The sequence below is a fragment of the Balaenoptera musculus genome, chromosome 7, assembly GCF_009873245.2.
Source record: "Balaenoptera musculus isolate JJ_BM4_2016_0621 chromosome 7, mBalMus1.pri.v3, whole genome shotgun sequence".
NCBI lineage: Eukaryota > Metazoa > Chordata > Mammalia > Artiodactyla > Balaenopteridae > Balaenoptera > Balaenoptera musculus.
This window is the reverse complement of record NC_045791.1, coordinates 79,917,752-79,925,220: the sequence shown is the minus strand read 5'-3', so window position 1 is coordinate 79,925,220 and position 7,469 is coordinate 79,917,752. Positions and strand designations below refer to the sequence as shown.

General features: G+C 37.0%; 1 non-coding gene across 1 annotated transcript; it reads left to right on the top strand.

Moving 5' to 3' along the window:
- Window positions 1–538: 538 nt before the first annotated feature.
- TRNAG-ACC lies at window positions 539–611 on the top strand. The gene has a single exon. It is a non-coding gene; the product is annotated as a tRNA-Gly (tRNA).
- The last annotated feature ends 6,858 nt before the right edge of the window (window positions 612–7,469 follow it).

Genomic DNA, 7,469 nt, shown 5'->3' with positions numbered 1-7,469 from the left:
CAGCTCTATTGATTCTGTGACCTTGAGCAAATCATTTCGCTTCTCTAGGCTTCAATTCCTCAGCTGTAAAATAAGTTTGGAGTATCTATCCCTGTTTCCCTTCAACTTTAAACTTATTATTTATTTACATCACTGACTTTCCTATATTAAGAAAATTATACATGACAGGTTTCATTTTTACCCTAAATGACATAAGCTGAAAACAGAAATATTTGAGCAAAAGCTTTTCTACAGTAATTACTTTATATTAGTGAAAACTGTAGTGATTCTTTTTTTTAAATTATTTCATGAACTAGTTAGAGCTATTTGTATAATGTTGAGTCCTGAGTTATATGATTTTACAGAAAAGAAATCATTGTCTTCATTTTTCTTCTTAAGAAATCGTGATTCCTGCTGTTCATAGCCAAAATTTAGAAGCAAGAGATTTGCCCACTTACATACTAATATGTGATCAGAGTATACAATTTGCCCTTCATGATGCCCAGAAAGGTCTGAATCATACCTTACAACTTATTCAGAAATACTATGACTAGGGTATTCCCTGGCGGCCCAGTGGTTAGGGCTCTGCGCTACCATTGCAGGGGGCACAGGTTCAATCCCTGGTCGGGGAACTAAGATACCCGCAAATGGCATGGCCAAAATAAATAAATAAATAAATAAATCTATCAGGAAGCATTTGTTGAATCCTTTTTGGGCGTATAACTTTACACAAATGCTATAAAAACTAAATTTTAAAAGCTCTCTATTTCAGTATGATGAGCATAATACAGTTAATGTTGTCAAAGAAGCATTAAAAGCATATTTCTAATTATTTCATGTACAATTATTTGATGTGTGAAAATCTTATTTCCCCAGAAAGACATAATATTGGAGAGTAGTGGCTAAATCATATGCCACTACATACCCAGAAAATGTTCAATAAATAGTAACTGGGGGGCTTCCCAGGTGGCGCAGTGGTTGAGAATCTGCCTGCCAATGCAGGGGACAGGGGTTCGAGCCCTGGTCTGGGGAGATCCCACATGCCGCAGAGCAACTAGGCCTGTAAGCCACAACTACTGAGCCTGCGCGTCTGGAGCCTGTGCTCCACAACAAGAGAGCCGCAATAGTGAGAGGCCCACGCACCGCGATGAAGAGTGGCCCCCACTTGCCGCAACTAGAGAAAGCCCTCGTACAGAAACGAAGACCCAACACAGCCAAAAATAAATAAATTAATTAATTAATTAATTAAAAAAAAAAAAGTAACTGAAGTGAAAAACCAATTGAGGACACAAAACAAGGCAAAAATATTTGATCCTGAATAGGCTTATTTGTATCTTGAGGATTAGAAAAAAATCATAATTAACATTTATTTCTTAATGCATATTTTCAAATGTTTAATACTTTTTCTATACTTTTTCCAGTTATTAAGCATGTCAACAGTTTCTCACTTAGATGCTGAGGCTGTTGCATAAGCTTTTGAAATGCACTGAAGTTAGAAAACAAGACTGTTTTATGGCCTTACATTCTAGTCTTTCTGGCTTTTGATAAATATTTATCTGGCCTTTCATAATGACCTCCAAAAAACTGCACTGGATTATCTGCTTGCAGAAATTACACAAATAATTTCAAGAGCAGCTGAAGCTACTGTAATACTCGTCTTCACAACCTTCACCCTGTGCCAAACAAGTACATATTCACCCTTTTTAGATGCCCCTGAAACAGAAATATCCACATCAAAACTTACTTTCTCCTTTCTTAATCTTGAATTTCCCTAGTTAAAATTGATTAGATATTTAGAGCTAAAATGTGATGTTTTTATTTTCCAAACATAAAACAAATCACGCTTTAAAATTTGAATCTCTTCCACTTGAATGTGTTCCTTTTCCCTTCAACTAAAAGACTGTTTTTTTAACTGTACAATTCAGTGGGGTTTATTATTTTATTAATGTATAGCTGATGTACAATATTATATAAGTTACAGATATATAAAAGACCATTTTTAAAACCTCCTTTGCAGTAGGAAATCAAGTCCTACACCAAATTTAGGATAAAATCTTTGTTTAAATTTGGTCTCAAAAATGTTCAAAAAGCAAGGTGACTACCTACTCTTTTTTATTGAAAGAAATCCAATTTTCAGTTATAAAAATAACAATTTAAAAGAAGGCTGATCATGGGCTGCCCTCAGGGCACAACCCTATTTCACTCAGCATGAGGCTTACAGTATCTCTGGCATCTTTAATATACTTTTGCTTCAAAACCATCATTGCCTTCTACTGGCTAACTCATTGCTCTTGGGGTGATTGTTTGCCCATGTATAGTTCTCAAATTAATCAATTTTTTCAGAATATATCTGCTACCATACAGAAATGGGCTCTATACGTTTATTCTTCTTAAAGCACAGAATTAAAAAATGGAACCACCAGACTTGGGGATTTTTTTTCTCTTTTAAATATTACAGAATTATCTTCCCATATACCAAAAATAAACGCCTTTAGGAAAATGCACTAAACACAAACTATTACTAGAATGGTTTCAAAGCTAAGGATTACTCATATGCATTCTGTTTGCCAAGTTTTTATGTAGAACATCTGTAAGAAATCTTATTTGCCATTGTCTTGCCTTCCTACATCTCCCTATAAGGACTTTTTTTCTCTTGGCCACAAAGCTTCAGTAATAGAAAAATGGGAAAGGAGGGGGAAATCTGATGGGGTGATTAAGCTAAGTAACAATTTTCTAGTTAAAAGGCTAATGATGAACATCACATTTCCGGGTGTCCATTACCACACTTATCTCAGTATAACTAAGGACAATTCTGTAGCTTTATGAACAAAGGTCCTCACAATATTTCCAGTTTTATCCCCCTTTTTTATCCCCTAGAGTCCAGAAGTCTAGACTAGACACACAGAACCTCTTACAGTTTGCTAAACAATCCAGGCCCTATCCCAAATTTTACTTTCTTTCTAACTTACAAAAAATTTATTTTTAATTTAAAAAGGCCAGGGGCTTCCCTGGTGGTGCAGTGGTTGAGAATCTGCCTGCCGATGCAGGGGACACGGGTTCGAGCCCTGGTCTGTGAAGATCCCACATGCCGCGGAGCAGCTGGGCCCGTGAGCTACAATTACTGAACCTGCGCGTCTGGAGCCTGTGCTCCACAACAAGAGAGGCCGCGATAGTGAGAGGCCCGCGCACCATGGTGAAGAGTGGCCCCCACTTGCCGCAACTAGAGAAAGCCCTCGCACAGAAACGAGGATCCAACACAGCCATAAATAAATAAATAAATAAATAAATAAATAAATAAATAAATAAATAAATAAAATTAAAAAAAAAAAGAAAGAAAGAAATTGGAAATAGTTTCACTGTTACTGCACAGGAATCTGATCAAGAATTAAATTGGTGGGGCTTCCCTGGTAGTGCAGTGGTTGAGAATCTGCCTGCTAATGCAGGGGACACGGGTTCGAGCCCTGGTCTGGGAAGATCCCACATGCCGCGGAGCAACTAGGCCCGTGAGCCACAATTACTGAGCCTGTGCGTCTGGAGCCTGTGCTCCGCAACAAGAGAGGCCGTGATAGTGAGAGGCCTGCGCACCGCGATGAAGAGTGGCCCCTGCCTGCCACAACTAGAGAAACCCTTGCAGAGAAACGAAGACCCAACACAGCCATAAATAAAATAAATAAATAAATTTTTTAAAAAAACTTAAAAAAAAAAAGAATTAAATTGGTTATAATTATTGTTTAAATGGATATACTCATAAAAACAGGGTTCAAAATGGCAGATTAAAATCATGCACCTGATTCAAGTGGCAGGGATAAAAAAACAAGGAGGAGAAAGTGGCAAGATCAAATTCGGCATTATTGGCTTGATTTTTAGAATCCTGCCTTGCCTTCTTACCTGATGTAACATGACTATGTAATGTTAAATAAGTCTCACTATCGGGCTCTCTCTTTATCTGTAAAATATGAAGCACAATGATAGGAACTACCTCATCATGTTATGGATTAAATGAAATAATGCTTATAAAATGGTTAGCATAGTAGTGGCACAAGAAAGGGTATTTTAACCCTGCCTTTTCTAAGAATTTATTGTATCCTTTCAGTGTGCCATGCCAGGATCTGTAAAAATAGGACTCCTTGTTACTAAACTACATTACTTCATCTGTAAGGACATTTCTTGTACTTGACAAAATACCCAAAGCAGATCTCTGATGAAGCTACGACAGAGCTTTACCTCTATCTATCTACCTATATATATCTTAAAACAGAAATTTTAATTTTGAAAACACTTTCCCAACCAACTATTGGGGTGTAGAGTAAACTACACCAATACTCCAGATTGTTAGGAAAGTACAAAATAATTAAAAATACCTATGTTTTTTAAAAAATGAAGCATAAATAGTTATTTTAGTTTGGCTTATCCACCCAAAATTGCTTTGTCTCTTTTCAAGAAAAAATAAGTGGCCAATAAAGTAATGGCATTCTTATTTTCACTAACAATAATGAGGTATGGAATACTAGGAAATCAATCAGCCTGTCAGTCTTCTCATATGGAAAATAGACAGGATAAAATACACCCACTTCAGAGTTGTCATGAGAACTAATTAATGTCTTTAAGCTGCTTTGAAATTTCCATATGAAACACATCTAATCTGATCTTTATCTAAGAGAGATGTGTAAGACCTATATGGGAAGACACTATTCATGTAGAAGCTAAAATTGGTTCTTGCTTGTATAACTTGAATTTCTACTTGGCAAGAATGTAATTTAGGGCTTCCCTGGTGGCACAGTGGTTAAGAATCCCAATGCAGGGGACACAGGTTTGAGCCCTGGTCCGGGAAGATTCCACATGCCACGGAGCAACTAAGCCCGTGCGCCGCAAGTACTGAGCCTGCACTCTAGAGCCCACGAGGCACAGTTACTGAAGCCTGTGTGCCTAGAGCCCATGCTCTGCAACAAGAAAAGCCACCACAATGAGAAGCCCGTGCACCGCAACAAAGAGTAGTCCCCACTCACCACAATTAAAGAAAGCCCGTGCGCAGCAATGAAGATCCAACGCAGTCAAAAATAAATAATTAATTTAAAAAAAAAGAATAATTTAGCAGAGGGATGCTGTCATATAATTTTTTTTTTTCATATAATTTTTTAAATGCCTGTCTCAAAAGTATATAATACTCATTCATTTTTTCATTATTTAATTATTCACATAGTAGCTATATGATAATCAACCACAGATACACAAAATGCTTAATTCACAATTCAGACATATATAGCACATAGAACTCTTATACTATTATTTTTAAAAATCTTTCTTGCCTTTTCTATAACCAAAAATATGCAACTGTTGTTTTCTAACACAAGATTTCAGAAGTATATGACTAAGCAAATGAGGAGACGGACAAGGGCTTAATTTCCAAAATATATTCAATACAGACAGTTCATACAACTCAATATCAAAAAAACAAACAACCCAATCAAAAAATGGGCAGCAGAGCTAAACAGACATTTCTCCAAAGAAGACATACAGATGGCCAACAGGCACATGAAAATATGCTCAACATCACTAATTACTAGAGAAATGCAAATCAAAACTACAATGAGGCATCACCTCATACCAGTCAGAATGGCCATCATTAAAAACTCTACAAATAACAGTGCTGGAGAGGGTGTGGAGAAAAGGGAACCCTCCTACACGGTTGGTGGGAATGAAAATTGGTGCAGCCACTATGGAAAACAGTTTGGACGTTCCTCAAAAAACTAAAAATAGAGTTGCCATGTGATCCAGCAATCCCACTCTTGGGCATATATCCAGAGAAAACTATAATTTGAAAAGACACATGCACCCCAATGTCCATTGCAGCACTATTTACAATAGCCAAGACATGAAAACAATCTACATATCCATCGACAGATGAATGGATAAAGAAGGTGTGGTACATATATACAATGGAATGCTACTCAACCATAAAAAAAAATGAAATAATGTCATTTGCAGCAACATGGATGGACCTAGAGATTATCATACTAAGTGAAGTAAGTCAGAAAGAGAAAGACAAATACCATATGATATCACTTATATGTGGAATCTAAAGTATGCCACAAATGAACCTATCTACAAAAAAGAAGCAGACTGACAGACATAGAGAACAGACCTCTGGGGACTTTCCTGGCGGTCCAGTGGTTAAGACACTGCGCTTCCATTGCAGGGGACATGGGTTCAAACCCTGGTCCGGGAACTAAGATCCTGCATGCCACACAGCACATTCAAAAAACAAAAAAAGAGAGAGAGAAAAAACTTGTGGTTGCATAGGGGAGGGGAGGGGAGGGATGGATTGGGAGTTTGGGATTGGTAGATGAAAGCTATTACGTATATATAATGGATAAACAACAAGGTCCTACTGTATAGCACAGGGAACTATATTCAATATCCTGTGATAAACCACAATGGAAAAGAATATGAAAAAAGAACATGTATATATATGTATAACTGAATCACTTTGCTGTACAGTAGAAATTAACACAACTTTGTAAATCAACTATACTTCAATAAAATAAATAAATTAAAAAAAAAAGAAGCATATGACTGATAAAATCCCTCATAATCCCGTGCCCCAGAAAACCACTGCTAGTAGTTTGGTATATATTCCTCCCTTTTTTTTCCTTTAACTAACACACACACACACACACAAACACACAAACATAATAACTAATATACATTATATAACTAATGGGTATATGTGTATATATTGCATATACAGTTAACCCTTGAACAACATGGGTTTGAACTGCACAAGTCCACTTACATGTGGATGTTTTTTTCAATAAATATGGTACCTGTGTTTTTGTTTTACAGATCTTTAAATTAACTAAGTGTGGGGGAAAAGTTTGTGTTTGATTAGAGATCACAATATGTGGAATGAAAACAACTAGGGTTTGAGTCCTGATTCTATCCAAACTGTTTCAGCTTCCTGCCCTTGAGTGAGTCATTTACCAATTCCTTTGTTTTTGAGGCAAGATAACATTACTTGGGTTTTCAACTGCACAGGGAGTTGGCGCCACTAACCACCCCCTCCCAGTTGTTCAATAGTCAACTGTGTGTGTGTGTGTTTGTATATATATACATCCTAGGAAAAGTTTGTACCAATTTACACAATGACATATACATATGTATATATCATTATCATTTAAAGATACAGGATTATATTATATGTACTATACTGCAGGGCTGAGGCTAGAATGAGGTGAGAGAGAGAGAGAGAGAGAGAGAGAGAGAGAGAGAGGGAGAGAGAGAGAGACTTAAATGCTTAAATGTAGAATTCAAGGAGGCATGACTCAGGGACCGACCCTGCACTCCTGTTGCGCTAACAGTGAGTGCCTCCTTAGGTATTGTGCCCAGGCCTAGGTCTTGCCTCAACTAGTCCCAGTCCCTCCTGCATCTTGCTTTTTATTTTTCACGCTTATGTTATCTTGAATATCTTTCCACATAGAACTCCTTTCAGG